Raw genomic sequence first — 25,877 nt, forward strand, 5'->3', positions numbered from 1 at the left:
TCATCCAGAATGAGCTTTCCACCCACTTGGCCAAAGAGGAAGATGTGCATCCAAGACCACCACCTGGGCCTTGTGAGGAAAGGCTCTGAGACCCCAGCATTTTCTACATGGTCAGGGAGAGAAAACAAAGTTAGTTCTTCTCAAGTAAAGTTTTCCTTTTGGGGGAGCCCCAGGGATGCAGTGATAGATCTGGGCTGAGCACTGGCCAAATGTCTGTTCTTTTTAACCGTGTCCCAGCTTCCCCTTCCTTGGGGCCTCAGTGCATGCCTTTTGGGCTGCCTGGCTCATCTCCACACCATACCAAAGAAAGCCAAAACCAAACCCGCTGCTGTCAAGTTGATTCTGATTCATAGCAACCCTATAGGACAGAGTAGAACTGCTCCATAGAGTTTCCGAGGAGCACCTGGTGGATTTGAACTGCCGACCTTTTGGTTAGCAGCTGTAGCGCTTGACTACTGGGCCACCAGGTTTTCCCACACTGTAATGGAGCTCCAAATCCCTGCTGTACAGCTGCTCAGTGGGTTAGGCCAGGAGGAAACAGCTCCTGCTCTGTGACACATTCCAATTCTGCCTCTGTTACTCTATTACTGGGCAAACAGGAAAATCACTTTTTTGTGCTTCACTTGCCTCTCTAAATTGATAAAGTAGAATTCAAAAGAAAACCAAGTGACAAATAAGTGTGACGTTTAGTAACACACCTGGTCCACTCAGTATAGGTAAGCCCCACTCAGTGGTTATGAGTGCAGGTTCTGGAGACAGAGAGGCTTGGCTTATATCTGTTCTGCTACTACAAGTTACTTAAACTTTCTGTGCCTCGGTTTCTTTATCTGTGAAATAAGTATAAAAATCACACTTACTGCAGAGGTTGGTGGAAGGATTAAATGACACGTAAAGTGTTTTTAACACCACATGGCACATAGCAAGCCCTCAGTTAATACTGGCTTTTATGATGTTAAATATATTTCCAGACTAGGCTAAAACCTGCACTAGTGGTAAATCAAACCAGTTCTTCTGCCATTCACAGCCAGACTTCGAGATCTTACTTTAGGAACACCCTCTGCTACTTCGCATCCCTTCCACACCCACCACTCCAAGGAAGTAGTTATCACTACAGCTGCTGGTGATCTCATTTTCACCATCTCCAAGAGACTCTTCTCTCTGGAATCCTTTCTGAATCATCTGCCACTTTTGATACCACTCCTTGGATACCTTCCTCCCTTTGATTCGTAAAGTAATATTTCACCCTGTACCTCTTGAACTTCTTTTCCTGTGTATGTGTTTGTTTTCTGCCCCAGCCCACAACCCCAACGCTCACACCCACTCCAGACTGGAAGTTTTAGTACTTGGCACATAGTACTACCAGTTGCTGTCAAGCTGACTCTCACTCAGGGCGCCTTCATGTGTGTCAGGGTAGAACTGTGCTCCACAGGGTTTTCGGTGACTGATTTTTTGGAGATAGATCGCTAGGTCTTTCTTCTGAGGTGCCTCTGGGTGGACTCAAGCATCCAACCATTCGGTTAGTAGCCAAATGCAGTTAACAGTTTGTACCACCCGGGGACTCATAGTAGACGCTCAATAAACGTTTGTGGAACTGACTTGAACTAAATTGTTGAAGTGGTTTATTGTTTCCCTCTCTTTATGTTGTTTTCTTGCTAGCCTTCCTGGAATTTCTGTCACAGTGAAGTAAACCCTTCAAAGCCTTCTGACTATGGTCCATCCTTTTCTTCTTTTGAGCATTAAAATTCTTCAAAGCTAAATTTAGCTTGTTTCAACTTTTTTTTTTTAGTTCATTTTTAAAATGTCTAAGCTTCTAAATCTCAGGAAACATGTTTAGACTTGGGAATTAAGCCCAAAAAACATCAAAACCACACACTATTATCCTGAAAATAATTCCTCTTGGGATGTACAAGATGCATTTATAACAAAGGAATCATAGCCTCTGAGGGCTGTACCCCAAGAATACACATTTTAAAAATAAAGCTCCTTTCCTAAACGCAGTCACGTATGCCAGACATCTTGGTTCAGAGCCAATTCAACAGAACAAAGGTTGTGTACCTATACCAATCAAGGTGAATTAAAATATTAGCTTATAACATTAAAAAAAAAAAAAGCAGACCTCCCCTGATATGCACATACACACATATGCACACGTGTGCATGTACATACACGTATACACTCCCCTTTCTGAAAGTCAACCGTACATGATCTTTCAAAATTACCCATTATTTTGGCTTATTCGCCCCCCTCACGCTCTCTTGTAATGATCAGGGCTGCCTTATTGGTAGGCACAGCAGGCTAGGTGGGGCCCATGATACTTTTACCAGCCCATGAAAAAGTTTTAATTTTCGTTTCTTTTCAAATCAGAAAAAAAGAAAATTATAATGATAATGAATACAGAGTAATGCATAATGAACCCAGCCTGAATTATATTTGGGTTTATACCATTACAGTTATAAAATATAGTTTTTAATGTTTTCTTTTAGTCAAGGAAGAAGCCCACAAAGGTAGAAGTGCCTAGGAACCAGGAAAGTCATAATGTGCTCCTGGCAATGACAGTTGATTTCATTTAGGTCCATATTAAATGTTCCTGAAATATTTTCATATTTTTTTATTTGTATGTTGCCCCTGACTTAGTCTTTGATTTTCTAATATTTTTCTATTTATGTTGATCCCTCAGAAACCCAATCCATTTTCATTGCTTTGTTCATTGTTTCTATGTAATGACTTCAAAGTCTCTCCTCCTCTGACCCTGTGTAAGAATTCTAATTTCAGACTTCATAATTGCCTACTGGGCATTTCCACATGTGTACCTCATCACTGGCTCAAAACCAACAAACGTGTGACTGAATTCATCATCTCCCCCTCCTATTCAGCGCTCTCAGTTTCCCTGTTTATGGGAATTACTATTAATTTTATCATCATTAACAAGACCAACCTTTAGCTCATCCTCACCTTTCGCTGTCTTAGCTGGTTGTTCCGTAGGTCCCATGCCCCACAGCTGTCCTTTCCTGAGTCTCAGCACCAGTCGCCTCAGCTGAGCTGTCCTCACCTCTCATCTGTGTTCCTGACTCAGACTCCTGACTGGTTTCTCTGCCTTGCAGGTCTCCTCCTACCACACAGCTCCTGACCAACACCAGGCTCATTTTAATACCACTTCCATCTTTTTATTCCCCTGCTCCATAATTCAACCACTTTGGTCTCAACTCTTCACCCAGGCCTCAACCAGGCCCAGGGTTGATTACTCTACACTGGCCAGAGGTGACAATTAAGGGCAGTTCTTCCATGAGCTGGATTTGATCTTTTTGTCTTCCCTTCGTGCTCTTCTATTCATGCATTCATTGAGTAGTTTTAGGGTAACTACTCCGTCCCAAGCACAGTAACTTTAAATGTTCCCCCATTACCTATTCTAATCTTGCACAGTTTTTAAAGCTCAGATCAAATTCCCATCTATGTAGCAGTGGGTTCTTCCGTTGTCACTTACACCAGACTTACTAAACCCACCTAAAATCTCATAGTAAATGTCTACCAGATACAGGTTAGACATCGATTCTTCTTTGGTCTTCCTTATTCATTGCCCAGCTTTTGGATGCATATGAGGCGATTGAAAATATCATGGCTTGGGTTAGGCGCACCTTAGTCCTCATAGTGACATCTTTGCTTTTTAACACTTTAAAGAGGTCTTTTGCAGCAGATTTGCCCAATGTAATATGTCTTTTGATTCCTTGACTGCTGCTTCCATGGGTATTGATTGTGGATCCAAGTAAAATGAAATCCTTGACAACCTCAATATTTTCTCCGTTTATCATAGTATTGCTTATTGGTCCTGTTGTGAGAATTTTTGTTTTCTTTATGTTGAGGTGTGGTCTACACTGAAGGCTGTTGTCTTTGATCTTCATCAGTAAGTGCTTCAAGCCCTCTTCACTTTCAGCAAGCAAGGTTGTGTCATCTGCATATCGAAGGTTGTTAATGAGTCTTCCTCCAATCCTGATGCCTCATTCTTCATATAGTCCAGCTCCTGGGATTATTTGCTCAGCATACAGATTGAATAAATATGGTGAAATGATACAACCCTGATGCACAACTTTCCTGATTTTAAACCACACAGTATCTCCTTGTTCTGTTCAAATGGCTACCTCTTGGTCTATGTACAGGTTCCTCATGAGCACAATTAAGTGTTCCGGAATTCCCATTTTTCACAATAGTATCCATAATTTGTTTTGATCAGCACAGTCAAATGTATTTGCATAGCCAATAAAACACAGGTAAACATCTTTCTGGTATTCTCTGCTTTCAGCCAAGATTCATCTGACATCAGCAATGATATCCCTCATTCCACGTCCTTTTCCTAATCCAGCTTGAATTTCTGGCACTTCCCTGTGAATGCACTGCCGCTACTGCTTTTGAATGATATTCAGCAAAATTTTACTTTTGTGTGATATTAATGATATTGTTTTGATAGTTTCCACATTCTGTTGGATCACCTTTCTTTGGAATGGCACAAATATGGATCTTTTCAGTTGGTTGTCCAGGTAACTATCTTCCAAATTTCTTGACATAGATGAGTGAACACCTCCAGTGTTGCATCTGTTTGTTGAAACACCTCGATTAGTGTTTCATCTATTCCTAGAGCCTTGTTTTTCGCCAATGCCTTCAGTGCAGCTTGGACTTCTTCCTTTCATACCATCGGTTCTTGATTGTCTGCTACCTCCTGAAATGATTGAACATGGACCAATTCTTTTTGGTGCAGTGACTCTGTACATTTCTTCCATCTTCTTTTAATGCTTTCTTTGTAGTTCAATATTTTGCTCATAGAATCCTTCAGAATTGCAACTCGAGGCTTGAGTTTTTTCTTCAGTTCTTTCGGCTTGAGAAGTGCTGAATGTGTTCTTCCCTTTTGGCTTTCTTGTGTGTGTGTGTGCATTTTTAATGATATTCTAGCAACCAAAACATTCTTACAAAAGCATAATTTTAATAGGCTTACCTGCTCAGAGACTGTAATTAGCTCTCTCACATATACTGATAAGTGAATAATATTTGGTGCTCAAGGAGCCTATAGCTATGAGAGGTATCATCATACCAGGGAATATAATTACATAGAAGCTTGAAAGACCACAAAAAGTTGGCTCCTGATTTAGCTTTTTCTAAGCTGACCATAAATAAACCATCTGCAATAGTCGCCCATAAAACAAATGACAATCACACAAGAACTGGCTTCCAAAGGAGTTCTTATCTAACAGAGTCAGAAAATGGGTGGCAGCTCACTCCTTGAGAATGGGTTCCTATTAAATATGCCAGCCAATGCCATCATTGGTTCTTATCACATCACTGTATCTTCAGAATTGGAATAAGAATGGAAGACTGTACCGTGGGCTCATTCTTTTGTTGTGTGAGAGTCATACTCTGACTCTACCAACGTTTTTTCTTTGGAATCGGGAGGAGATCCAGTGGCTCACCCATAGAAGAAACAATAGGGGTTTTCTTAGCCTGGAAATAATCATACACCTTCTTTCCACAGACTAAGAGTATGACATTCTTCCCACTGCTCTGGATTCTGTTCACCACCTCCTTCTCACAGGGTTTATCCTGTGCTTTTGCCTGGTTCACTTCAATGATGATATCCTCATCTTCCAGCCTGGCAAGGTAAGCAGGGCTGCCCTTCTGTACCTCCTTAGCACATGAGCCTGGCAGATCCTGAATCACATTTAAGTGAAAGCCATAGTAACTTTCACCTTCAACCAGCCTGCAGAGTTTAGGCTTCTGGTCTACTACCTCTGTAGTATTTGAGCTTGTGACCTCTGAAGGAACAGGGATCATTCCTGGAAGCTTCTTGACAGAGCCATTGGGCAATTCTTGACTTTGATAGTAGAGAAATGGACAAAAATGAGCAAGCCTATACATGTTGTTTCCTTGTCTACCATCAACAGTGAAGGCTTATCTCTACCTTTCCTAATCATTTCTGCCACACTGTCATGATTGAGGGCTTCCACAAACTCGCCATTGGCAGCAACTACCAGATCATTGTTCTTCAGCCCCGCCTCCTCTGCTGGGTTTTCAGAATCTATATCTTTGATGACTTGACCTATGATTTCTGTGTTGGGTCGTCCCTCAGGTAGAACCCATAGCCATCACTGCCCTTCATCTCCACAACCTGGGGCTGATGGGGTAGCAGTTTCAAACTGGCTGTTTCTCTCTTGAACTGTATCTTCTGCTTTCAGTTCTTTCAGCTTGAGAAATGCTGAGCGTGTTCTCCTCTTTTGGTTTTCTAACTCCAGGTCTTTGCACATATCATTATAATACTTTACACTGTCTTCTTGAGCTGCCCTTTCAAATCTTCATTTCTTTTACTTCATTTCTTCCATTCGCTTTAGCTACTCTACATTCAAGAGCAAGTTTCAGAGTCTCTTCTGATATCCATTTTGGTGTTTTCTCTCTTTCCTGTCTTTTTAATGACCCTTTGCTTTCTTCATGTATGGTGGCCTTGATGTCATCCCACAGCTAGCCCCTTGCTGCTACATGTAACTATGTAACTAAATTCTGGCCGATGAGATGTAAGCAAAAGTGTTTTGTGAGATTTTGAAGAAGGCTGCTTAAAGGAAGCTGATTTGGATGAGAGGGGAGACATTTTGTCTTCCTTTGCTTTCTACTGCAGTCTAAGACTCAGACATGGCTGGAATTCCACCTTGACCTTGAAGATGGAACACATTTGCTAAGATGATAGAGCAGAGAGATAGAGGTGACTAGGTCCCTGAGGAACATAGAGCTGCTGTACCAATTGTGGCCTCCTCCTCCTTTCCTCAACACTTCATGTTAGAGAAATTTCCTCTTGTTTTAGCCACTATTTTATTTCCCATGCAGCTGAACTTATCTTCAGTGAGACACATGTTCTTCCCATAGCAATAAGAATGATAATTTTAAGATTTAAGTTATGTCACTTCTTGGCTATAGATCCTTTAACGGCCTTCCATTCTTCTTAGAATTAAATTCATATTTTTACTGTGGCCTGCAAGGCTCTGCTTGATTTGTACCCTACCTACCTCATCAACCTCTCTGACCTCCCTTCTGTTCCTCTGCAGTGCCGGTCATTCTCCTCCACGGGCCCTACTAGAAATACTACCTTTTCAGACAAGTTCTCTGACATTCTACCTACAATGGGCTCTCCCAGGTTTTTCTGTCTCAACACTGTGCTTATTTCCTTCATGGCACTTACCACAGTTTCTAATGATCTTATAGATGCATTTGTTCATTTATTTGTTGACTATCTCGGAACACAAATGTGAGCTCCATGTCTTAGTTGTTGTAACACAAATACCACAAGTGGGTGACTTTAAAGAACATAAATTTATTTCTCACAGTTCAAGAGGCTAGAAGCCTGAATTCACGGCATGAATCTAGGGGGAGGTAATTCTTTGTCGGTAGATCTAGGAGTTCCTTGGTGTTCCTTGGTGTCTGTCTTTCCCCTGTGTGTATCTCTGTATCTTTTCCTGCTCTTTTCTAATTCAGAAGTAATTAGGCTTGGGATCCACCCTACTCTGGTAGGACCTCATTACCACAGCAAAAGAATACCCCTATTTCTGAACAGGCTTATATTTACAAGTACAGGGGTTAGAATTTCAACACATATTTTGGGAGAACATAATTCAAGCAATAATAGCATCTTTAAGTATTCCAATCCATGAGCACCATATGTCTTTTCATTTATATGGGTCTTCATCAATTTCTTCATCAGCATTTTGTAATTTTCAACATACAGGCCCTGTAGATGTTTTGTTTTATATACCTAAGTATTTTGTTTTCTTTGGAACAATTGTAAATGGCATTATATTTAAAATATTTGGTTTCCAAATGTTCACTGTTAGTATATAGAAATATGATTGATTTCTGTATGTCAGTCTTGTATCCTGCAACTTTGCTAAATTCATTTATTCTGGTTTGTTTTTCTTTTTTTAATTTTTAAGCTTCCTTTATTTCTGCCTTTCTTTTATGGATTGAATTGTGTTTTTATTTCTTCCCATCTGCTATAGATTGAATTGTGTCCCCCCAAAAATACGCTTTGTAAATCCTAACCTCTATTTAGGCATAGAGTGTTCTTTTTTATGTTAATGAGGCCACATTGGTATAGGCTGTGTCTTAAGCCAATGATTTTTGAGATATAAAGGAACAGGTTAGGGACAGAAGCACACAAGCAAAAATGGGGGAAGTCCCAAATGCTCTGCTAACCCAGAACTGAAACTATTCCCGAAGCCTACTTTTCAGGCAAAAGATTAGAAGGCCTATGATACAAAAAATAACACACTTAAGGAATGTGCTTCTTAGTTCAATCAAAAGTACAAGACTAAGGGGCAGCTCCTGTCCAAAAGCAGGATGAGAAGGCAGGAAGGGACAGGAACTGGATGAATGGAACAGAAAACTTGGGGTGGAAAAGGGGAGCGTGCTGTCACATTGTGGGAATTACAGCCAATGTTACAAAACATTATGTGTATAAGTTTTTGAATGAGAAATTAACTTGAGCTGTAAACTGTTGCCTAAAGTGCCCACAAAAAAAAAGTTAGAAAGAAAAAGAGGGAAGATAAATGCCACATGGAGATCTCCAAGGATAAGACTAAGACAAGGATTTTTCCCCAAAGCAGAGAGCCTTCCCTTAGAGTTGGTGGTCTGAATTCAAGCTCCTAGACCCCTAAATTGTGAGAAAATAAATTTCCATTCATTAAAGCACCTACTTGAGATAATTCTGTTACAGCAGCACTAAGAAACTAAGACACTTTCCAATCTGCTTGTTGCATTTCTTTTTCTTGCCTTATTGCAGTGGCTAGAACTCCCAGTGCTATGTAGAATAAGAGTGTTAGTAGTGAACACCTTTGTCTTGTTTCCGGACTTAGAGGGAAAGCAGTTAGTGTTTTACCATTAAGTAAAAGCATTACCATTAGCTGTCTAAGAACATTATAGATGTTCTTTATAAAGTTGAAGTAGTTCTTCTCTATTCTTAACTCACTGAGAATTTTTTTTCATGTATGAATGAGGAATGTTATCAAATGCTTTTTCTGCAATTGATAGATTATATAATTTTTCGCCTTTAGTCTGTTGATATGATGGATTACACTGAGTAATTTTCAAATGTTGAACCAGCTTTGCATATCTAGGATATACGTGTGGTCATTTACCAGGAAATGAAATTTCTCTTTGACTGTACACAAACTAAAGATTTCATTTTTGTTTAGTTCTCTGAATGTTCTTTATGCACTTGTCATGTCCTTGCAATTCATACTAGACAATATGTTATCAGAGGGCAGGGATTATGATGAAAATGTCTTTATAACACCCAAGAAAGTGCTACTTGCTGTCAAAAACCTACTAACTCCTTCCCCCCCTTTCTCTTTTTTATTCTTCTTTTTTTCTAGTTTTTCATTAAACAGTTTAATATACACATTGTTTTGTGACATTGGTTGCCAACCCCGTGATGTGTCAACACTCTCCCCTTCTCCACCCTGGGTTCCCTGTTTTCATTCGTCCAGTTTTCCTGTTCTTCCTGCCTTCTCGTCTTTGCTTTTGAGTTGGTGTCCCCAGTTAGTCCTGTATACATGATTGAACTACAAAGCATGTTCCTCGCGTGTGTTATTTTTGGCTCTATAAACCTGTCTTTCTTTAGCTGAAGGGTGAACCTCAGGAGTGACTTCAGTACTGAGTTAAAAGGGTGTCTGGTAGCCATACTCTCAGGGTTTCTCCAGTCTGTATCAGACCAGCCTGGCTGTTTTTTTGTGTGTGTGTGTATCTGTGCAAATTTGAATTTTGTTCTACATTTTTTCTCCTACTCTTACCGGGACTCTCTATTGTGATCCCTGCTGGGGCAGTTGGTGGTAGTAACCAGGCACCATCTTGTTGTTATGGGCTCAGTCTGGTGGAGGTTGTGGTAGTTGTGGTCAATTAGTTCTTTGGACTAACCTTTCCCTTGTGTCTTTGGTTTTCTTTATTCTCCCCTGATCCAGATGGGGTGGGACCAGTAGAGTAACTTAGATGGCTGCTCACAAGCTTTTAAGATCCCAGACACTACTCACCACATTTGGATGTAGAACATTTTCTTTATAAACTATGTTATGCCAGTTGAGCTAAATGTCCCCCTAGACCATAGTCCCCAGCCCTCAGCCCAGTAGCTCAGCACCTCAGGGCGTTTGGCTGTGTCTGTGAAGCTTCTACAATTTTGCCCTGGTGAGGTTGTGGTGACTTCCACAGTATTTTATACTGTCTTACCCTTCACTGAAGTTATCACTACTATCTAGTTAGTATTTATCCCTCCCCACCCCTCCCCTTCCTCGTAACCATCAAAGATTGTTTCTTTCTGTATGGGAACATTCTCATGTGTTTTTATAATAGTGGTCTCATACAGAATTTGTCCTTTTGTGGTTGACTTATTTCACTCAGCATAATACCCTCCAGATTCATTCATGTCGTGAGATGTTTTGCATATTCATCTTTGTTCTTTTTCTTTTTAGATATTGAGAAAATAATTGTATATAATATATAGATATATGTATACATACATGTTGTTGTTGTTGTTAGGTGCCATGGAGTCAGTTCTGACTCACAGTGACCCTATGCACAACAGAACGAAACACTGCCCAGTCCTGAGCCATCCTTACAATCGTCGTTATGCTTGAGCTCATTGTTGCAGCCACTGTGTCAATCCACCTCGTTGAGGGTCTTCCTCTTTTCTGCTGACCCTGTACTCTGCCAGGCATGATGTCCCTCTCCAGGGGCTGATCCCTCCTGACAGCATGTCCAAAGTATGTAAGACACAGTCTTGCCATCCTTGCCTCCAAGGAGCATTCTGGCTGTACTTCTTCTAAGACAGATACATACATACATCCAACAAAACAAAACAAAACAAAACACAGACATATTATCATATATCACATGTCATATATTTTATATAATTTACCCTGTAGTTAGCCATTTTGTGTTAATAACTGTAGTGGTTTTTTTTTTTTTTTTTTAGTGTACTTTAGATGAAGGTTTACAGAGCAAATTATTTCTCATTAAACAATTAATACACATATTTTGTGACATTGGTTGCCAACCCCAAAACATGTCAATACTCTCCCCTTCTGGACCTTGGGTTCCCCATTACCAACTTTTCTGTTCCCTCCTGTCTTCTCATCCTTGGCCATGGGCCAGTGTGCCCGTTTAGTCTCATTTTGTTTTATGGGCCAGTCTAATCTTTGGCTAAAGGGTGAAACCTCAAGAGTGATTTCAGTACTGTTAAAAACGTGTCCAGGGGCCATACTCTCAGGGTTTTCCAGTCTCTGTTAGACCAGTAAGCCTGGTCTTTTTTGTGTGTGTGTGAGTTAGAATTTTGTTCTACATTTTTCTCCAGCTCTGTCTGTGACCCTCTATTATGATCCTTGTCAGAGCAGTTGGTGGCGGTAGCCGGACACCATCTAGTTGTGCTGGACTCAGTTTGGTGGAGGCTGTGGTAGTTGTGGCCCCTTAGTCCTTTGGACTAATCTTTCCCTTGTGCCTTTGGTTTTCTTCATCCTGCCTTGCTCCAGAGTGATGGGACAAGTGGAGTATCCTCAACGGCTGCTCACAAACTCATCATTGTTCTTTATCGTTGTGTAGTATCCCGTTGTGTGTATGGACCATAGTTTGTTTATCCATGCATCCATTGATGGCCACTTAGGTTGTTTCCATCTTTTTGCTATTGTGAATAATACTGCAACGAACATGGATGTGCATATATCTATTCATGTGGTGGCTATTATTTCTCTAGGATATATTACTAGGAGTAAGATTGCTGGATCCTATGGTATTTCTATTTCTGTCTTTTTAAGCAAGCATCATATCGTTTTCCAAAATGGTTGTACCATTTTGCATTCCCACAAGCAGTGCATAAGAGTTCCAATCTCCCCCCAACTTCTCCAACATTTATTATTTTCTGTTTTGTGTGTGTGTGTGTGTGTGTGTGTGTGCGTGCCAGTGATATGGAGGTGAGATGGTAACTCATTGTGGTTTTGATTTGCATTTCTCTAATGGCTAGTGATCATGAGCATTTCCTCATGTGTCTGTTACCCACCTGAATATCTTCTTTGGTGAAGTATCTGTTCATATCCTTTGCTCATTTTTTAGTTGAATTATTTATCTTTTTATTGTAGAGGTTTTGGATTTTCCTATAGATTTTAGAGATTAGACATTCATCAGATTAGCCAAAAACTTTTCCCCAGCCTGTAGATTCTCTTTTTATTCTTTTGGTGAAGTCTTGTGATGAGTGTTAAGTATTTAATTTTTGGAAGGTCCTATTTATCTAGCTTATCTTCTGGTGTTCGTGTGTTGTTAATTATGGTTTGTATCCTGTTTATGCCCTTTATTAGGGCCCCTAGTGTTGACCCTATTTTTTCTTCCATGATCACTATAGTTTTGGGTTTTATATTTAGGTCTTTAATCCATTTTGAATTAGTTTTTGCATATGGTGCAAGGTTTTTTTTTATGGTCTCTGTTTCATATTTTTAAAGGTGGACATCCAGTTTTACCACCATCATTTGTTAAAAAGGCTGCCTTTTCAGTGTTTAATGGACTTTGGGTCTTTGTCAAATACACGTGGCAGTAGGTGGATGGATTTACATCTGGGTTCTTGATTCCGTTCCATTGGTCAATGTGTCTGTCATTGTACCAGTACCAAGTTGTTTTGACTGCCATAGCTGTATAGTAGGCTCTGAAGTCAGGTAGTGCAAGGCCTGTTTGTTCTTCTTTTTCAATAATGCTTTACTTATCCAGGGCCTTTGCTTTTCCATATAAATTTGATGAGTTAATGATCAGTTCTTCCATCTTGTTAAAGAGTGCTGTTGGTATTTGGATCAGGATTGCATCTTATTTGTAGATCGCTTTGGGTAGAATTGACATTTTCACAATGTAGAGCCTATCTATCCATGAACATAGTATGTTTTTCCATTTACGTAGGTCTCTTTCCTTGCAGTAGTGTTTTGTTTTCTTTGTATAGGTCTTTTACATCCCTGGTTAGATTTATTCCTAAGTATTTTATTTTTTTTTAGGAGCTATTGTAAGTAGTATTGCTTTCCTGATTTCCTTTTCATAGTTCTCTTTATTGATTATAGGAATCCAACTGATTTTTGTATGTTTATCTTGTATCCTGCTACTGTGCTGAATCTTTCTAATAGTTTTAGTAGTTTTCTTGTGGAGTCTTTTGGATTCTCTATGTATAGTAACATATCATTTGCAAATAGGGATAGTTTACTTCTTCCTGACCAATTTGGATGCCCTTTATTTCTTTTTCTTACCTTATTGCTCTAGCTGGGACTTCCAGCACAATGTAAAATAGGTGTGGTGATAAAGTGCATCCTTGTTCTCGTTCTCAGGGAGAATGTTTTCAGCCTCTCTCCATTGACAATGATGTTGGCCGTTGGTGTTGGATAGATACCTTTTATTATATTGTGGAATTTTCCTTCTATTCCTATCTTATTGATAGTCTTTATCAGGAATGGGTGTTGGACTTTGACAAATGCCTTTTCTGTGTTGATAGAGATGATCATGTGATTGATTTTCTAATACTGAGCCATCCTTGCATACCTGGTACGAATTCCACTTGGTCGTGGGTTTTTTTTTTAATTTAATTTTTATTTTTATGGTGTTGAATTCTATTGGCTAGAATTCTGTTGAGCATTTTTGCATCTATATTCATGAGAGGTATTGTTCCATAATTTTCTTTTTTGGTAATGTCTTTGCTTGGTTGTGGTATCAGGGTTATACTGGCTTCATAGCATGAATTTGGAAGTATCCCTTCTTTTCCTATGTTTTGATATAATTTAAGTAGTACTGATGTAAGCTTTTCCCTGAATGTTTGTTAGAATTCTCCAGTGAAGCCACCTGGGTCAGGACTTTTTTTTTTTTTTTTTGTGGTTTTTTAAATTACCTTTTCAATCTCTTCTCTTGTTTTTGGTCTTTCAGATTTTCTATTTCAGTTTGTGTTAGTTTAGGAAGGTAGTGTGTTTCTAGAAATTTGTCCATTTCCTCTGGGTTTTAAACTTTGTTGGAGTACAGTTTTTGTAGTACTCTGTTATGATCCTTTTTATTTCAGTTGGATCTGTTGTAATGTCCCTCATTACATTTCTTGTTTGGGTTATTTGCTTCCTCTTCTGTTTTTCTTTTGACTATTTGGCTGAGGATTTGTTGATCCTTTCAAAAAACCATCTTTTGGTTTTGTTGATTCTTTCTATTGTTTTCTATTTTCTATTTCACTTACTTCTGCTCTGATGTTTATTTTTTCCTTCTGGTGGCTGTGGGCTCCTTTTGCTGTTTTCTATTTGTTTGAGTTGTATAGCTGAAGTTTTGTTTTTTTCCCTTTCTTCTTTTTTGTTGTGTACACCTATTGCTATAAATTGATCTCTGAGCACTGCCTTTGCTGTGTCCCTAAGGCTTTTGTATGATGTGTTTTCATTCTCATTTGATTCTAGTAAATTTTTTATTTCATCTTTGATTTCTTCTGTTACCCAGTGTTTTTTAAGCAAAGTGTTATTCAGTTTCCATGTATTTGGTTTTTTTCCCGCTTCCTCCTCCTGCTATTAATTTCTGCTGTCATGGCACTGTGATCAGAGAAGATACTTTGTATTATCTCAATGTTTTGATTTTTTTGAGAGTTGCTTTGTGACCTAAGATGTGGTCTATTTTGGAGAATGTTTCATGTGTGTTGGAAAAGAATGTATACTTTGCTGCTGTTGGGTAGAGTTTTCTATATATGTCTATGTTGTCAAGATGATTGATTGTGGCCTTTAGACCTTCTGTATCTTTGCCGAGTTTCTTTCTAGATGTTCTGTCCTTTACCTACAGTGGTGTGTTGAAATCTCCTATTATTGTGGAACTGTCAGTTTCTCTTTTCAGTGGTGTTAGAGTTTGCTTTGTGTATTTTGGAGCCCTGTCATTGGGTGCATAGTATTTATCATGGTTATGTCATCATGGTGGACTGTTCCTTTAATTATCATATAATGTCTTTCCTTGTCAATTATGATGGATTTTGCCTTAAAGTCTGTTTTATCTGAGATTAGTATTGCCACTCCTGCTCTTTTTTTGGTTACTGTTTGCTTGATATGTATTTTTTCCTGTCCTTTTATTTAATATATTTATGTCTTTGTGCCTAAGGTATGTTTCATATAGACAGCATATTGTTGGGTCTTGTGTTTTTATTCATTCTGTCACTCTCTGTCCCTTTATGGGTACATTTAAGCCATTTATATTCAGTGTGATTATTGATAGGTATGAGTTTATTGCTGTCATTTTGTAGTGTTTTCTTTGTGGTGCTGACGTTTTCTTTGTTCCTCTTACTCTCCTGTGTTGAGTTCCTTTTGTTTGTGAAATTTCTCTCGTTTCTTTCATTATTGTAGATTTTGTGTTTACTGAGACTTTACTTTTTTTTTCTTCATTTTGATGAGTAGGTTTGTTAACTTTCTTTGTGGTTACCTTGAAATCTACCGTTATCTTCCTAAGTTTGAACCAGTCTTTCATTACTTGATATTGCCTTGACTTCCTCTCCATTTGAAAGCTCTATACCTATACCGCACATTCCCCCATTTATTGTTCTGATGTTTTCATTCACAGATTGATGGCTCTAGTTCCCTGTTTTGAATCTTTTTTTTTATTTTATCCTTGAGAGTTCATTACCTAGGTCGGTATTTGCCTGATACTGACCTGTGTCCTAGATTCAGGTTGCTGTCTGATGTTGTTGATTCTCTAACCAAAGGACTCCCTGTAATAATTCTTCTAAGTTTGGTCTGGTTTTTACAAATTCCTTCAATTCCTGTTTATGTAGAAATGTCCTAATTTCACCATCATATATGAGAGAGAGTTTTGCAGGATATATTATTCTTGGCTGGCAATTTTTTTCTTCCAAGGTTTTATATATATGTATCATCGCATTGCCTTCTTGCTGCATGGTTTCTGCCGAGTAATCAGAGTTTAGTCTTACTGTTTCCCCTTTTTATACGACTTTTTGGTTTTCTCAAGCTGCTTTCAGAATTCTTTATCCTTGGTTTTGGTGAGTGTGATTATGATATGTCTTGGTGATTTCTTTTGGGGTCACCTATATGCAGTTCATTGAGCTTCTTGGATGGTCAACTTTTCATCTTTCATGATATTAAGGAAGTTTTCTGTCAGTAAATCTTCAATGATCCTCTCTGTACTTTCCATTTTCTCCCCCTGTTCTGGAACTCCGAACATGAGCAAATTTTTGTTCTTGATTATATCCCACATATTTCTTAGGTTTTTTTATTCTTTTTTCTGATTTTTCCTCAAAGTTGCATCCATGAATTTTTCTTCAATTTCTCTGATTCTGTATTCCTTTGTTTCAAATTTGCAACTAAAACCTTTTATTGCGTTGTCCATATCTGAAATTTTGTTTATCTTCTGCATTTCTAATTGCTGTTCTTGTATGATTTGTAATTGTTTATTTTGACATTTTGTTCTTATATTATTTTCCTTTTTTTTGTATTGCTTTATCTGTATTTTCCTTGATTTTGGCTATGTTTTTGTTGCTTTTGTCTGTGTTTTCCATGATTTTGTCTGCATTTTCCTTGATCTCTTACCTAAACTCTTGAAGAACCCTGAATATTAGACATTTGAATTCCCTACCAGGGAATTCCCTATCAGTATCTTTTTTCCTACCAGAAGGTCAACTGGTGCTTTATTCTGGTCACTTACTGGAGTCACCTTGTCCTGTTTTTTAATGTTTTGATATCTTCTGCTGTCTTGGAAACATTCAGGTTTTTTTTTAATTGATTGATTATCAGTTTGTTTCATCTTGCTTTTTTGTTTTGTTTGGCTATATCTGGACAGGTGGGCTGGGCGTGCTTTGTTGCTTGCTTCTCTGTGGGCATGATAGTTCTCACCACCTTGTGTGGGTGTGCAGGGCTTGGTCACTCAGCTATGGTGCAGCAGGGCAGGTCCAGCAGGTGTGAAAGGGGTGGAAATGGGTCTTTTGTCTGTAGCATGAACCAGGCCTGGGGCTGGAGCGGGGCCACAGCAGTTAGTGGCAGGGGAGTCCCCGAGGGGCCAGGGTTGCAGGTTGGGTCCCCTCAAGGCCATGACAGGTGGTAGGTGGATCCTAAATTGGCAGAGAGGAGTCTGGGATCTGGGCCACGTCCCCTCAGTGTCACAGCAGGCAGTCAGGGTTCCAGATCTGGCAGGAAGGAGCCTGGGTTCCAGCCCGGGGGTCATGGAAGGTGGTAGAAGGGGTCTGGAGCTGGCAGAAAAGGGCCTGGGGTCTGAGCCAGGTTCCCTTGGGGCTGCAGTACATGGTGGAAGGGGCCCAGACTGGCAGGGAAAGGCTTGGGATTTGGATCAGATCCCCTCAAGGCTGTGGCTGATAGCACGAAGGGTCCAGAGCCAGCACAGAAGGACCTGAGGTCCATTCCTGTCCCACTCTTAGCTGTGGTCTGCAGGGCTGAGGAGAGAGGTGTTAGGGGTGGTGAAAGCAGGGGCAAAGAGGGTTAGATGGAGGATGACAATAGGGTAGGTTGGTACTGTGGTTCCTGGCAGTTGGGGTTGCTTGGATAGGATGATTACAGCCATGGTTCACCAGAGGGGTGGGGGTTGTAGGAGCATGCTCCTGTGGTTACCAGGTGAGAGAGTCTGGACTGCTTGATTTGCAGCTAGCAAACATGGTCCTACTTACTCCTGGGTGTGTCCTTGCCATACCTCTAAAGCTTATTGGGAATTCAAGGAGGTGCCTTTCTTCGTGCGGGGTTGTTGGTTTATTCAAAGATGGCCACACTGAATCACACCATTTGGCCAGGAACTTCCACTCTGTATGTATCTCTATAACTTCCCTCTTTTCTTTCAGTTTTTCGTCTCCTCAGCGACTTCTGATTTAATACTTTATCCCTTCATTTAAGGTTCAGGGTTCCAGAATTGACACCTTTATCTGTTTTATTGTTTTTTGGGGTCTCTGTTGCAGCAGAATGGCTTAGTGCATCTGACTAGTCTGCCATCTTGGCTCTGCCCCTTCCTGGTAACTATTTCCGATGAAGAGCAAAGACAATCATTCTTCCTATAGTCTTGTGTAGTCTTTCTGCCTCTCACCTGAAGGTGACCAGCTCCAGGACAGCCACTTCCTCAGAGTTCTCCTTTCCCAGGAACACTTTGGCTCCTGTCGTGACCAACAACTTTTGCCTAGGGGATACAGTGTTTTTCTTCTTATTTCCTCTGTGAGAGTTGGGATTACTACAACTTTCCATTCATAATGTTGGGTCAAGCAGGGTATAGTATAGAAGCAACAGAAAAGCCCCCCAAGGTGGTGAAGAAGCAACAGAACTGGAATGAACAAGAGTTGCCTGCCTCCACTGCTTGCTGGGAGATGGGTCACAATACAGGTGAGCAGCACGCAGCACTTGGGACTGACGATTTTGTACTCATCCAGTTGAAATTATTATTTGCCAAACTTCCAAATGATGCCGGTGGTAACAGTGCTGCAGGGTGAACTGGATTCTTTACGGCTGTGTATTCATTAGGGGAGAAATGACTTCTAACACAAATGATTGAAATGGAAACAAGATGTGCACTCTGCTGCCTAAATAAAAGCTTTAACAGGTTGGCTATTCAGACTCAATTAATAGTCGCAAAACAGGATCTATCAGGACGGTGACTGCAATGCCTGTCTCAGAGAATGAATGGTGAGTGGTCCAAATGGATAGGAGGGCGCTGAATGGCACCTCATTTATAGCAGGAGCTCAGCGCTTTTACTGTCTTTGCTGCTTCACTGAAAACAAGGAGAAAAAGACATTAGGATGAAGGATAATGTGCTATAGACACATAAAGATGAAAGAGAGAGGAACGCGTTAAATGTCACTTATTGAAGGTCCACTTTAGACTGTTCTGTCTTCTTACCTCTGAAAACACATTCGCATTATTTTAACCATCTGCGCCCCTCTCTGGAGCTGAAGGTACTTAGACTTTTTTTACTTACCTTTGAACACAGGCATATGGAACTGCAGCCATCCATCTACAGGTGAATAACTGCTGAGAAAAGGGTGTGGCCGTATCAAGCCCAGTGTCATGGATTGAACTGTGCCCCCCAAAAATATGTGTCAACTTGGTCAGACCATGATTCCCAGTATTGTGTAGTTGTCCTCCATTTTGTGATTTTCCTATGTGTTATAAATCATAATCTCTGCCTGTGGTTAAAGAGAATTAGGGTGGGACATAACACCCTTACTCAGGTCACACCCTTGATCCAATGTAAAGGAAGTTTCCCTGGGGTGTGGCTTGCACCACCTTTTATCTTACAAGACATAAAAGGAAAGGGAAGCAAGCAGAGAGTTGGGGACTTCATACTACTAAGAAAGCAATGTTGGAAGCAGAGTGTGTCCTTTGGACCTGAGGTTCCTGCATTGAGATGCTCCCAGACCAAGGGAAGACTAATGACAAGGACCTTCCTCCAGAGCCAACACAGAGAGAAAGCCTCCCCCTGGAGCCAGCACCCTGAATTCGCACTTCTAGCTTACTGGACTGTGAGAGACTAAACTTCTCTTTGTTAAAGCCATCCATTTGTAGTATTTCTGTTATAGCAGCACTAGATGACTAAGACACCTGGGCTAAAGAGTAAATGCATGGTGCTGTAAAACCCACTACATGTATGAAAAGGTCATCATAGAGCTGTCACAAATTGTCATAATGAACTATGCCATTATCTACAAAGGCAAATGCAGTGTTCCAAGGATTCAAGATGGTGCCCAATGGCTCCTGTAGATGTGGCTACACGGATGTGTCCCACAGAATGGGAGCACTTTGAAGTCAGGAGCCATGTTTTGTTCTCCTCTGCACCCCTTGCTTTGTGCCTGAAAAACATGAAGTGCTCAAAAAGTATCAAATATGTGATTGACTTAACAGGAGAATGTATTTCAGATGAGTGATTAACATTATTTTATGTTATCACATAAATATTTACCATCATCTTTCATGAAGATATAACTGCCGAAGATATCAGATCCACTCCTTTCATTAGAGAAACTCACCCTTGGATACGGAAAGACATAACCTTGAGTTTCTTTGAGATTTGGTGCCCAGAGCCAAGTGGCAGATGTGGCCAGTAAGAGTGTTTTTTAAATCCAAAAATCCCATTGATGTTGTGATTCTGGTACTTAGTTTCAGGCACAGTTTCTTAACTTTTAGGGCGAGAAGTGTTACTTTTCATTTGACCCACCCAAAATGGTGGTGGTGGTGGTGGTTGTTAACTGCCTTTGAGTTGGCCCCAACTCATGGCAACACGTGTACAACAGGATCAGACCCTTGTGATCCACAGGGTTTTCACTGGCTGATTTTGGGGAAGTAGATCACCAGGCCTTTCTTCCTAGTCTGTCTCAGTCTAGAAATTCTGCTGAAGCCTATTCAGCATTATAGCAACACACAAGACTCCACTGACAGACAAGAGGTGGCTGTGTTTAAGGCTCATTGACCAGGAATCAAACCCAGATCTCCCACATGAAAGGCAGGAATTCTTTCACTGAACCACCACTGCCCCACCCATAGTGGTAGCCTGATGTTTTGTACACGAATACATCTTAAAGGCCTTCTGAGGCTCTAGGTGAAGTGTGCCATCTTGGCAACAGCTAATAAATGAGATAATACCAGATATAAAATCATCCAGATGGGCCTTCTGGAGAGAAATAGAGCCAGGGGTTCTTTCTTTGCTCAAAGTCCAGAACTGTAGTACCTTTTAATGCTGAATGGAAAAGTGCTTTATAAACTGTAAAGGACTGTGAAGACGTTGATTATTGTGTTTATTATCATTCGGATTCAGTATCCTTGATTAAACGAGAAATCCAAAGTCTCAGTAACTAGCCTGCCTTTTTTCGTTTCTTTGGGCTGCGGCTTCATTAAGCAAATGAGGGGGTTGTGTCTAACAAGCCTGAAGAATTTTTTTTCTTTGACTGTGATTCTGTTAGCCAGGGCCATCCATACATCTAAGTTCCTGAGACGTGAGAATGTCTCTGGTGACCGTACTGGTATACAAAGAAAACCCTAGTGGTGTAGTGGTTAAGAGTTCAGCGGCTAACCAAAAGGTGGGCAGTTGGAAGCCACCAGGCTCTCCTCGGAAACCCTGTGGGGCAGTTCTACTCTGTCCTATAGGGTTGCTATGAGTTGGAATCCGCTCAATGGCAAAGGGTACAGGTATGGTTTTCATATATAAAATTAAGTTATTTTGCATAAAATTTTCACTGTGTGTTTTGTATAATACAGAAGACAAAGTTTAAAAAAAAAAGTAAAGGAGGGGGGAGTAGGTCATGAGAAAGCATAATATTTGCTGTTATAATTCTAATTCAACTTACCTAAAAGGTGGGGAATATATTTATGATAAAAATGAATATACTCCATGCTCATGCAACTGAGACAGACATTGCAAAGTAAATTTCAGGAAAAAAGAGGGCAAAAGCTGCTGTGATGCAATTAGAAATCTTCACTACCTCTTAAATGTAAACAGCAAACTTAGTTTTTACTACATAAAAGAAAAAAAAATTGAAATAGACCACACTTCAAGTTACACATGCATCTAATTAGATACCACATTCAAAAATTACCATTATTGAGTTGTTTGCAAGCAACAACATTTTCTGTGGCTAAAATGCCCCTGCATGTTCCTGAAGTCTGCTAGAATGCTGAAATGAGCAGCATGGAACTACAAAGGGTCAGAAAGTAATGATTTTTGATTCATTTGAATCAACATTTCTTGTGTACTTGTATTTGCTTTTTTAGACAACTAGCCTTTGATTTTAGTTTGTGTGCTAACCTTGAAACCAACTCTCTGCAAACGACTTCTTGGTGTTAGCAGGGACCATTAGCATGCCCTTGAACCACAGGTCACATGCCCCCAGTGTGGACAAGCAACACAGACCACTGATAACAGAGGCATCTCTAGGGCGAGTGCTCCTGAAACCTGGGGAAAAACACCATAAGCAGGATAAATTCTAAGCTCTAAAGCTGACAAATACTTGGACTGACCTGGGGTGAAGGAAATGAGTTACTAGGGTTGAAATAAAATAAAATACTGTAAAATAAAATCACTGTCATTTTTCCATAGCTTGCTTTAGGTCTTAACCCTTAAATATCTTAAAAACAATTATAAAAAACATTTTATGAAACATATAACAAGAGCCACCAAATTGTTTATATCCCTTGACATAGTGATTCTAGATGTTTTGAGAAAATAATCAGATGTAGAATGGTTTACGAATAAACATGTTCACATAAGAATTTCTAATATAGGAAAAATTGAAAACAAAATGTACAAAAATAGGGAAATGGCTAAGGAAATCATAGCCCATCTGAATGATGGAATGCTGTGTAGATATTTTAAAAATCGTACTTTCAGAGATAGTTGTTGATAAAGGAAAATGTTTAATCTACAACATTCAGTGAAAAGGCAGATAGGTGTACAACCGTATAACCAATATAATTATAATTTTTAAATATGTATGCATGTCTATGTATGCCCAAGAAAAAAATTTGGAAAGAAATACACTAGAATGTTAATTTATTATTTCCAAGTGGTGGAATTATGGGATTATAAGGGATTATTTCTGGTTGTTTATATTTTTCAGTGTTTTAAAAATTTTCTACAATGAACATGTATTGCTTTAATATTTGAAATATTCAATAATTTTTAAGGTTATGGTATTCATGTATTTTTTTCCCAAAATAAAAAAATGTGGACACTGTGTTTTGACTGTAATACAGTGAGGTGGAGTATTATAATTAAACACTACATTTTCAGGCCTTAACAACACAATCAATCTCTAGATATTTATAGAACACTTACTATTTCAATCAACTAACAGTTATTGAAGACTTGCCACTGAATTCATGCCAGGATCCAGGGGTTCACAGTGAGAAATGAGGTCAATCTGGACAGAAGATTTGTCAACAATGGCCAAGGCAACAAACTCATGTTCTGGGTACATGTGAAAGTCATGCAAAGCTCAGGAATGAGACATCCCCCATGGTTGGGCAAACTTGCCTAAGCTGAGCCCCAAAGGTCAAAGGTGCAACACTAACCTTTGTCCAGGTGTCTAAGACCCAGGCTTACCTGATGGTCTCCATGAAAGCTCAGAAGCAGAGTGTCTGCAGGTTGCGATCATGGTCTCACAGCTGCTTCTCCAACAATCTAACATTTTGTCTCAGAAGAAAGTTATATTAGCCCTAGAGGCATGCACGGTTGGTTATATAGTTATACTGCTTAGTACTTTCTTAACATTCTTCTTCAGTGCTGACAACTTGGTATTTTGATCAATGGTTGTGTATGTCTCCATGTTAGGTTGACAGGCTAATAGTTTCCAAAGTCAACTCATTCTCTGTCTTTTTTTTTTCTCTCTCTCCCTTTTACTTATTTCTGTTTTCACTTGCCTTTTCTGTATTGTAAGTTCCTTAAAACGGGAGAAAACAGGGGCTCTGTGGTCACTTGGCCCAGGAATCATCAGGGCTTGCTCTGTCCTTAACGAAGTTGAAGATGGAGCCAAGACCAGCTTTCATCACCAAAGATGAGGTCCTTGTTGAGTGAATGGCAGTGGACTGTGCACAGAGGACACTGCTGAGGTCACATTGCTTACAAGGAGTTTGCCACATGAAGGAATAGGATGAGATTGTAAACACTGTACTCATTACAAAAGAATGATCTTACAGTGAACAGGGCAATATCCAAGCAGGGCCATTTGCAAGCACAAGCTCCACACTGGTGTACCTTCCTCCCACATTAGCCCCAGGCCTTTACCAGCCCCTGACATTTTGAGGTTTGCTGTGGATCACTCAGAGAGGTCACATGCCAATGATTAAAAGACATCAGAGTTGCCGGCAATTTCATTCTGTGTAGGGCAATGTTGTACCTGTTGTTAGGTGCTGTCGAGTTCTGACTCATATAACCCTATGTACAACAGAATGAAACACTGCCCATTCCTGCACCATGCTCAAAATTGTTGTTACACTTGAGCCCATTGTTACAACCACTGTGTCAATCCATCTCATTGAGGGTCTTCCTCTTTTCCGTTGAACCTCTATTTTACCAAGCATGATGTCCCTCTGCAGGGACTGGTCCCTACTGATAAGATGTTCAAAGCATGTGAAGTGAAGTCTCACCATCCTGGTTTCTAAAAAGCATTCTTGCTGTACTTCCTCCAAGGCAGATTTGTTCATTCTGCAGGCAGTCCATGGTATATTCAATATTCTGTGCCAATGCTATAATCCAAAGGCATCAATTCTTCTTCAGTCTTTCTTACTCACTGTTCAGCTTTCGCACGCACATGAGATGATTGAAAACACCATGGCTTGAGTCAGGTGCACCTTAGTCCTCAAAGTGACATTTTTTTTTTTAAAACAGTTTAAAGAAGTCCTTTCCAGCAGATTTGCCCAATGCAATACATTGTTGGATTGCTTGACTGCTGCTTCCGTGGGTGTTGATTGTGGATCAAAATAAAATGAAATCCTTGACAATCTCAGTATTTTCTCCATTTATCATGATGTTGCTTATTGGTCTGGTTGTGGGGATTTTTGTTTTCTTCATGTTGAGCTGTAATCCACACTGAAGGTGGTAGTCTTTGATCTTCATCAGTAAGTGCTTCAAGTCCTCTTCACTTTCAGCAAGTAAGGTTGTGTCATCTGCATATTGCAGATTGTTAATGAGTCTTCCTCCAATCCTGATGCCCTGTTCCTCTTCATACAGCCCAGCTTCTTGGATTATTTGCTCAGCATACAAATTGAATAAGTATGATGAAAGGATACAATCCTGACACACCTTTCCTGATTTTAAACCATGTGATATCCCCTTGTTCTGTTCAAATGACTGACTCTTGGTCTATGTACAGGTTCCACATGAACACAATTAAGTTTTCTGGAATTCTTATTCTTCACAATGTTATCCATAATTTGTTAAGATCCACAGAGTCAAATGCCTTTGCGTAGCCAATAAAACACAGTAAACATCTTTCTGGTGTTCTTCACTTTCAGCCAAGATCCGTCTGACGTCAGCAATGATATCCCTCGTTCCATGTCCTCATCTGAATCCAGCTTGAATTTCTGGCATTTCCGAGAATGTACTGCTGCAACTGCTTTTGAATGATCTTCAGCAAAATTTTACTTGTGTGTGGTATTAATGATATTGTTTTACAATTTCCTCATTCTGTTGGATCACCTTTCTTTGGAATGGGCACAAATATGGATCTCTTCCAGTTGGTTGGCCAGGTAGCTGTCTTCTGAATTTCTTGGCATAGACGAGTGAGTGCTTCCAGCGCTGCATCCGTTTGTTGAAACATCTCTATTGGTATTATGTCAATTCCTGGAGACTTGTTTTTCACCAATTCCTTCAGTGCAGCTTGGACGGCATTCTTGAATACCAGTGGTTCTTGACCATATGCTGCCTCCTGCAATTGTTGAACGTCAACCAATTCTTTTTGTTACAGTGACTCTATGTATTCCTTCCATCTTCTTTTGATGCTTTCTGTGTCGTTCAATATTTTGCCCATAGAATCCCTCACTATGGCAACTCGATGCTTGAATTTTTTTTCAGTACTTTCCGCTTGAGAAATGCTGAGTGTGTTCTTCCCTTTTGGTTTTCTAACTCTATGTCTTTGCATGTTTCGTTATAATATTTTCCTTTGTCTTCTTGAGCTACCTTTTAAAAACATTTGTTCAGCTCTTTTACTTCATTATTTTTTCCTTTTGCTTTAGCTACTTGCTGTTTAAGAGCAACTTTCAGAATCTCTTCTGACATCCATTTTGGCCTTTTCTTTTCTTTTCTGTCTTTTTAATGACCTTTTGCTTTCTTCGTGTATGATGTCCTTGACATCATCCCACAACTCTTCTGGTCTTTGGCCATTAGTGTCCAAAGTGTCAAGTCTGATCTT

The 25,877-nt window shown here is 39.9% G+C and overlaps 1 pseudogene; it reads right to left on the reverse strand.

Annotated features, from left to right (window-relative positions):
* Nucleotides 1-4,915: 4,915 nt before the first annotated feature.
* On the reverse strand, nt 4,916-7,138 carry LOC100675572 (putative PDZ domain-containing protein PDZK1P1; annotated as a pseudogene).
* Between the last annotated feature and the right edge of the window lie 18,739 nt (nt 7,139-25,877).

Source organism: Loxodonta africana, chromosome 25 (assembly GCF_030014295.1).
Source record: "Loxodonta africana isolate mLoxAfr1 chromosome 25, mLoxAfr1.hap2, whole genome shotgun sequence".
NCBI classification, from domain to species: Eukaryota; Metazoa; Chordata; class Mammalia; order Proboscidea; family Elephantidae; genus Loxodonta; species Loxodonta africana.